The sequence below is a fragment of the Sciurus vulgaris genome, assembly GCF_902686455.1.
Source record: "Sciurus vulgaris genome assembly, chromosome: 7".
NCBI lineage: Eukaryota > Metazoa > Chordata > Mammalia > Rodentia > Sciuridae > Sciurus > Sciurus vulgaris.
Genome location: NC_136467.1, coordinates 10,816,941 through 10,825,815, shown reverse-complemented (window position 1 = coordinate 10,825,815; position 8,875 = coordinate 10,816,941). Strand labels below are relative to the sequence as shown.

Sequence of the window (8,875 nt, the reverse complement as noted above, 5' to 3'; positions counted from 1 at the left end):
CGGGGAGGCACCGGCGCGGGCCTGCGGGGCGCTGCCTCGGCGCGGGGCGGAGCGGAGGGCCAGGGGGCGGGCCTGGCGGGAAGGCTGTTGCTCAACCTCGCCTCCCCACCCCGCCGCGCTCCCGGCGGGAGGCGGTGCTGCGGGCCAGCGAAACTAGTCCATGTGTCAGCCACCCAGGGTCTGGCCCAGGAGGGCCGGGCCGGAGCAGCCGGGCAGGGAAGCCCGCCCGCCTCTGCCCCGCGTGGCCCGGGCCTCGTGCATGTGCGCGGAGTATCTGCAAGGACCATAGGTGATTTCCAGACCCCAGCCGACCCTGCGCGCGCGCGCACACACACACACACACACACACACAATCTGCCTTCAGATAGCACTTTTCCGTGCAAGTCCTTAGTAGCTGAATGCAGCAGGAAGAAATCCCAAAGCAGCCTTGCTTTAGGCCCTCCTTAGGGAGAAGAGAAAAATCTGCCTCTGGAAATGCCTGGAAGCTTCCATTTTTGAGGGCGCGAGAAATCAGTGCGTGTCCCCTTGGACTAAATAAAAAATCGCTCCTTCCTTTGGGGCCTGCCGTTCCCTGTTATTGAAAGGGTTGCATCGAACACTGAGATTGCTAAATTGTTTTCCAGCCAATAATAGAGGAGTCTCAGCGTCAGAGCTAAATTCCATACCTACCATGGCAAAGCCCCATACCAGGCGGGTCCCCCCAGATGAACTCCCCAGATTCCCCCCCTCCCCGCATGATAAGGAAAAAAGCCTATGCAGGCCGTGCACTTTGTAGAGGGCAGGCGCAGTGGTTCCTGGCAGGTCTATTCAAACTCCAGGATCCCACGGTGGGTGAGGTGCATCTGACTCGCCCGTGACCTTGTTCTTCCCCCGCCTCCACTTCTCCTGGGCCCTTTTTACTTCTTCCTTTTCCTACTCTTCTCTCCCCGCTCTTTCTACCCCTTCTTGACACGGGTGACTAGCTTCCAGATTCTGGAAGGCCCGTCACCGGGGAAATCCTGTCCATTTAACACAAGGGCAGAGCCGGGGACTTCCGCGCTGGCCCCGGCGCGCAGTTGATCAGCTAGGAGAACCAGCTGCGGCGGGTCTGGGCACGTTTTCTGTTCCACAGCGCCCAGAACTTCTTCCTGTCGCTTTAACTTCAGTGATCTTTGGTGCTCCCGAAGGCAAGGCGCACACCTGAATTGTAAAGCTTCAGATGAGTTGAGTTCAAAGTTTTATTTTCTACTTTTAAAAGCCCTCAATAAATTAGGGCAAAGGTAGCTGGAGCCCGGCCTCCTGCCCCGGCGTTCCTCGGGGATTACTGGAGTTGGCTCAGCAGTCTGCTCTTGAGAAACCAGGTGTAAGGAGACCTGGCTGGAGGGATCCGGGGGTTGTTTGTGGACCTTTCTCCTCCTCTGCGGCATATGCCAGAGTCTCTCAGGAGAGATCCGGCAGGCTTGTCACCGGAGGGAGTTCGTGTCGACCTGCCTTTGTTACGCAAGTCCCCAAACACTAACCATCGGAGCGAGTGTTCCTGGCCAGCCCATGAATGAGGAAGTGGGCCAGCGCGAGTGTGGGCGGCAGGCCTCACCTGCAGCCCTGAGCTCCTTAGAAGGCCGCTGGCGAATACTCAGGGATGCGGGGCTGATCCTAAAGAAAGCAATTCATTCCCACTCTTTCCCTTAGCTCTACGTGGAACCATGTGTTTGTGCTGGCTCTCTAAGGCTTTCACATTTCCAACAAAATATTTGTTTCTTTCTACGACTTATTTAAAAATTATAGTATCAGAAAATAATACACAAAAAAAGTTTTTAAAGGGTAAGAAAAAAGAGAGAGAGAAAAAATATATAGTATCAAGTGTTTGGCTTTCCCCTGAACCCTGTCCACCTGCATATCCCCTGCTGCCATGGAAAGCAACATGGTTTTCAATCCGTGACAATTGGTGTAGTTTCCAGGTGGCTCTCCTGGGTTCCACAGCAGGAATGTGAAGACCTTGGGACACTGTATGTGTGGGACACAGGTGGACAGAAGGAAGGTCTCATAAACTGGCTTTGTTCAAACCCCTGGAATGCCCCCAAACCACACCAAAATCCCATTCTGGGAGATCAAACCACACCAAAATCCCATTCTGGGAGATCTGCCCCATCCAGTCAGGTTCCCAGGGCTGAAAGACAAACAGCCAAACCTACCACCACAGAAGTATGCGTGTGTGTGTGTGTGTGTGTGTGTGTGTGTGTGTGTGTGTGAGAACCATGGAAAGATCAGCCCCCTGTGGAATGAGCCTGCTGACTTCATTCTTTGTTTTGAATACACTGGAACTTGGCAGGTAGGGGACAGACTTCCTTCCAGGAAGAAAACAGAGAAAGTGAACCACTTTCCAAAGTTAGAGGAGGACTTTCTCACTCTGCTTTGTAAGATCATCTAAACCTATGGAAAGAAAGACCCAAAAGATGTTCAAGCCCAAAATGGTGAGGATAATGTCAGCTCCATGAGGTTGGGGAGAAGCTGAGAAATGGCTCCATCCCTCAGGACTGTCCCTGGACCATGGTGACACCAGTGCTTCTCCTGCAAAACCTGGTCCTTTCATAGTGCTTCCTCTTCCCAAAGCACTTTGCTAAGGAATCATATTCATTCATTATTCTGGGAATAGTAGAGACATGTAGGCAACGGAGATGGGCAAATCCTTTGGCTGGAATAATTTGCCCTTCATTTCATTAGTCTCTCACCAGCATAGTGAACCCATCTGGTTTATGAATAGATTAAAAGTTACGGAAAATGACTCAAAGGTTATATTTTGCCTCTCCTCTTTTGTTATCTGAGTCAGTTTAGAAAATCAGTAATATTAAAGTGGGCTAACCTTTACTTACACCCTTAAAAATCAACATTGACATGTGCCCTTAAATTTTTTAAAAAACAACTCTTACTTACTTAAATTATTATGTGAAAAAGATAATTTGACCAGCAGGTCAAGGGACCACTCACAGAATAAGAGATGGATGAATTGGACTGAAAGGTAAGTAGAAGCAACTAACCCAATTTTCTGATTGTTTCTTTTCTCAAAATTCTTTTTTGGCAAAGATTAAATTATGCCAAATAGCTATCCATTTTATGATGACAAGACGATCAAACTTGTCTCACTAAACGCTTCCCTTCTTGTACAACTGTCTAAACAGGATTTTCCCACTTAGCACCCTATCAATCCATTTATGTTTGTGCCATAACTTAGGAAATCCTGTGTATCAAATATTAATATTTGTACAGTTATTAAAGTATTTGATGTTGTGATTCTGTAAAATTAAATCTAACGTGCCACTTTTTAGTATTAGAAAAGAGTCTAAATAAAAAGTTATTTGTATAGCCTTTGGTTTGATGACTTATTTAAAGTGGTATGTATAATATAATAAAATAAATGCATTTTAGAAGCACAAAATTTTAGCAAAATATTTTATATTACATAGCACAGTGGTTTTCAGACTGCATTTATCCAAGGACTCTTTTCCAAAATATTAAATAGAAAGCAAATCAATGAAAACAGAGGTGTCACCGGAACAGAAAGGTTTTGGCATCTCAACTCTCTCAAGGGCTACAGAAATCATCTTTGAGGACACTGGTGTGCAAGGAAGTTTGAAATATTGTAATGTTTATTAAAAATAAAATAAAAGGCACTATTTGAGATGACATACTTTTTTTTTTTTTTTTTTGTTACTGGGAATCTAACCCAGGAGCACTTTACCATGAGCTACATCCCCAGCCCTTTTTATTTTTTGAGACAGGATCTCATGAAGTTGCTGAGGCTGGCCTTGAACTCAGGAGTCACTGAGATTACAGGTCTGCACCACTACACCTGGCCGTACTTCATTCTTGTATGCGTATGGTGTGTTTATGAAATATCATTCAATATCTGGTTCTTATTATCATACATACTCTCAAGCTGTTAACTTTTGTGGCATTTTATGTTTGTGCAATACACAGTGAGTTATATATGTCTATGAGTTTCAAATTTAAAGATTTTTTTTTTTTTAATCCTAATAGTTGTACTGTTTAAAGACCAAAGGGAATGCTAGACAAAAATACATGTGACCTGGGTGAAGTTAACACTCCTCTATCTTGTAGAATAATAGTAGCATCTTAGTAAATGATTGCCAAGCTGTGGACTGGGATTCTAGAGACTATTTCATCCACAACTCTGATTGGTTTGTTTTTGTTTTTGTTTTTAGTTTTTGGGTTTTTTTTCCAGCTGAGACCACCAAGTTCCTGGAACTGGAGGGATGTCACATGGTCACCTTGATGATGATGGACCCAGAGCACAGTTATCTTACTCATGAGGCATGTGCTTGTCCCACTGCTTTATGTACTGCTTTGTACAAGTTGTGATATTTTTTAAACAGTTGAAAATACCAAATTTATCTATTGAATGAAATAAATTGAGTATTTCTACTTTTGTTCAAATTAATCCAGTCTGGTACACGTTTCAACATAGTCAAGAAGCACAGATTGTATTTGATTGAAGATGATATAAACATCTTTACAGGTCACTGCTAAAGAATTCCAGGGTTAAGTGTGTAGACGATGTCATAGAGGGAGCCCAGAGTACCGAATCACACATGCATTCATGTCTTTGCAAAGCAGAGGTCACACATGCATACCTGTAAACAGATTAGCCAATAGGAGGCCAGGAGAGACAAGGCCACCACTTGTGTCTATAGGAGTCTGACATTTTCCACCTTTGGAGAGCAACTTTCCCAACTCACCCCCAGAGCAGAAATTGGGGTGAGATAATTCCAGAAACTGACCTTTTAAAAAATTCAGAGCATTAAATCTTGGGCTAAATGCAAAGAACTGCAATTTTGACCTGTTTTGTATATGTGTAATCAAAATAAGGGAGGTTTCTCATGGTTTTTATTTAGTATACAAGTATTTATTTATATGCCACATACAGTTTAAAATTGCACAAGTGGACACTTTGTAAGTCACATGTCTTTAAACATTGGAATGTTCTCATTTAACTAAGATGGGATCGTTCAAGTTCTTTTGAGCTTTCAAGAGAAATACTAGACAAGAATTTGCCATGAATCAAATTAAAACACTAATTTCCATTTTGGTTTTCTAGCAGCTTTGATTCTATCTGAGAATATTCACTCCTGAAATGTTAGTCATTGGAGTATACAACTATATTATATTACATGTGTCTTGTTGTTTGTAGATACAAATGCTCTGGCTTGAGAAACTCCCTTATATTTAAATGAGAGCTGTGGAGAAGTGGGCGGGTTCATGGGTGGGGTTACCCAGCCTCAATCTCCACTCTCTCCTGGGGTCCTTGAATGAGTCTCCTATTGGGGGCTTACGTGTCCTTTAGTATCATTTGTCAAATGGAAGTTATTTGTCTTTGTTAAAATATCTGGGATACTTTGGGCAATGGTAATATTTTCTATCTGGTTTATTCACATTATAGTATCCAGGATGTCCTTGATTTTAAAATTATATGATCTATATAGTATTTGAAGTTCCCTCAGAACACAACTTAAAGGATATGTATATATCATAATGCTTGCTCAACCTACCTCACAGAATTGATGTGAGGATCAAATACATTTGAAAGTTGTAAAGGACATTGTAAACTGTGAACTAGTCACATCTATGGATATAGATATATCTTTGAATTGCATTTTAGCATTGAAATAAATATGAACAGTTCAGATGACTACTTCAGCCTACTTCCATGCTTTTTCTTTAGCAGCTTTATTGAAGTATAATTTTCATAACATAAAACCTATTCATTTGTAGTAAATGTATACAGGTATGCAATCATCACTAGAATCCAGTTTTAGAACATATCCGTGACCCTAAGTTTCCCTTGTGCCCATCTGCACTTGATCCCTGCTCTTACTCCCAGTCCCAAGTAGTCAATGATGTGTCATCTCTGTCAATTAGCCTTTTCTGTACATTGCATAATGGAGTCATGCAAAGGTGACCTTTCACATTAGTCTTCTTTTATTTAGTGTATCTTTTTGAGATTCAGGTGTCAGTCTTGGTTCCTATTGTTGCTAAATAAATATTCCATTGTGAGAATATATCACATTTTGTTTATCCATTCACCAGCAGATGGAAATGTGGGTTGTTTCCAGTTTGGGGCTCAGGTGAATAATGCTGTTATGGACAATCTTGTACTTATCTTTGTTTGAATGTGTGTTTTCATTTCTCTTGGGTGAATTCCTAGGAGTGAATTGTTGGATAAGTTTATGGTAAGTTTATGTTTTACTTCTTCAGCACCTGCCAGTGGGTTATCCACAGTGACGCTGTCATTCTGCACTCTTACCAGCAATGTGTGTGGATTCCAGGTTCTCCACATTCTGTAATCTTTCTGATTACAGCGATCCTAGTGGTATCACATGGTGGCTTTGATTTGCATTCACCTAATGACTAGTGACGCTGACATCTTCTCATGTGAAGATTTCCCATTAGTTTACTTCTTTATTGAAATGCTATTCCAATCTTTCCCCTATTGTTAAAGTTGCCTTATTATTGAGTTAGCCACTACCTGGTTTTTTACCACTAATTGCTACCTTACTTGATACTGACTTGGAGACTCTCATTCTGCTGTCTTTCATGTTGCTCATTTCTATACTGTTACATGACTTCTAGGATACATATAGTTTCTTTTCCCAAACATGATTTTTAAACTTCCTGGGGAAGAGTCCTTTTACCTTGCATATATTTTTTTTATAAACCAAGTCTAACAAAATACTCTGAAAATAATAATCTTCAACAAATATTTGTGGCATACATGATTTTAAAAAGTCTTTATGTAATTGCTTCTAGAGCATCTGGTATCACAATTTAGTAAGTTTCATTATTATTATTGTTGTTATGCTTATTTTGTACTTTAGTGTTAAAACTATTTTTGAGATAAAGGAGTGTTTCAGAGTATTTATCAGAGAAAAGTTAAAAGGAAATTCCAAAGATACATTAACACTTCTGGTAATTAATATGCTTAAATAAAAATAAATACAATTTTTGGGCCCTGTTTTTCTTCCTACAAATGTCCCTGAGTGCCTTTAGAAAAATGGCAATAGTATAATGATCACTAATGGACAACTTTCTCAAGTGTACCCAAGAGTAGGTAGAAAGCAAACCAAATACCTGCGCTATCACCAGTACTTTGGAACCAAAATAAAAGATTTTAAATTATAAATATACACTTACTTATGGATAAGCCTGAATGTAAACCCAAAACATCTTCCCCTATTACTAGTAAATAACGGGGGGAGGAGGGGACAACTTTTTGCGCCTCACCTGGAAGGATGCCAAAGATATACACTTGAGAATATTTTAAGGTAATTAGCATTTTTGTCTCTGTGTCAGTTAAAATAGGCTTTTGCCTGCTACTAATTTTCTTTGGGTTACTGAGATCATTGTATGAATGAAGGGCTGTTAAAGGCCATTTATATTGTGCAAACAGAGGCACAAATTAGAGGGGGCATGTTAATAAGAAAAGGGGGCTTATGAGTGCTCAATTATGAGCCCAGAACCTGTTTCTATTTTAGAGGGATAGAAAACACATCAATCTTGCTTTTAGAATATTTTCAATTAAAATGAACAGCACATGGCATGCTAAGAGCCAGTGAAGGCTGCAGCCTCGTGATTTTGAATCATTCTTCCATACCATCTTCGTATCCAAACATTACATACATGTAATGGGCTGAAATATAATTTGAGATCCCAGAAGACCAAGGTCCCTGAGCTGTAGAAGAAAATCTAAAGGAAGAGAAATATAAAACTGGACCATCTGTTTCACTTCTCAACATGCAACCTTTAGAGAAGACAATCCGGGAAGAAGGTGCTGCTTAAACCCCAATAGGGAGGAAACAGCACACACATCACAACATACCATTAACTCCCTCTTGCCTGAGCGTGATCAATAGCGTCTGCAAGCCCAGCTCTGCGCGATAAAAACAAAGCGTGGTGACTGCACGGAACACAGCCCCCTTTTCCTCCCCACACCGAGACAATAGTGAGTGGGTTCCTCTCCGGCCCTGAGTAGCGCGCCTCCTGCCTAATTGGGGTAAGCAAAGGGAGGCATCCGCCTGGCTGGAGTATGTCTGCAGAATCTAATTATGGTTTGCACAGGCAACTGTATGCTTGAATCTAGTTTTGCCCTGTTTTAGCCGCTGCTTCCAATTGCCTAATGTCATGTTTTGATAGGTAGTTAGGAAAATATTGCAAGGTATTGTCCCTGCAGTTACCCTTTCTTCTCTGCGAAATAACTATTTTAGAATTACAGCCAACCAAGTAGCTAGGGTTCACATTCAAGTAGCCAGTAGTAATATTCACAGAGTGAAAATGCACTAAATAAAACAGCAAAGGGTAGGGAGAATGAAGGCCTTCAGAATCAGCGTGGAAAATCTACCACCTCTCAATGCTGTGCAGTAAGCCCAGTACCCGACTTCAGCAAGCCATGATTGTATTGGATTCTGGGTCTTTCTGTTTCAGGTGGCGCGAGTCCTCTGTCTTGAAACCTTTAACTATTAAGGCTGAAGTGCACTTAAAGACAAAGGCAGGCAAAGAAGTGAGCAATAGGAAGCCACAATGAGTCATTTGTCAATGTATCCTTTCTTGAGCTCATGGGGGAAGCTGGCTTGGGGATGATGGGATCATAGGCTTTATTTTGAATTTGTTACAACTTTACAGCTTTCTTTAAGGGAGACATACAGGTTATGTCTGAGATAAAATGTCTGTTGCTATGGAAAAGTTTCCACTTAACTGTGTTACCATGTGCTGTTAGGGTCAGGGAAGCCATTATGGGACAAAACAAAAGGAAAACCATGTATAGCACATATTTCAGGCATTAGAGAAAAAAATTAAAGACCTATTTCTATTGTATGTATCATGAAGT

The 8,875-nt window shown here is 41.5% G+C and overlaps 1 long non-coding RNA gene across 1 annotated transcript; it reads left to right on the top strand.

The window, feature by feature from the left end:
- The first annotated feature begins 275 nt into the window (after window positions 1-275).
- On the top strand, window positions 276-4,356 carry LOC306665925. The gene is made up of 3 exons (XR_013765144.1): window positions 276-1,202; window positions 2,945-2,995; window positions 4,220-4,356. It is a non-coding gene; the product is annotated as an uncharacterized lncRNA (long non-coding RNA).
- Window positions 4,357-8,875: the final 4,519 nt, after the last annotated feature.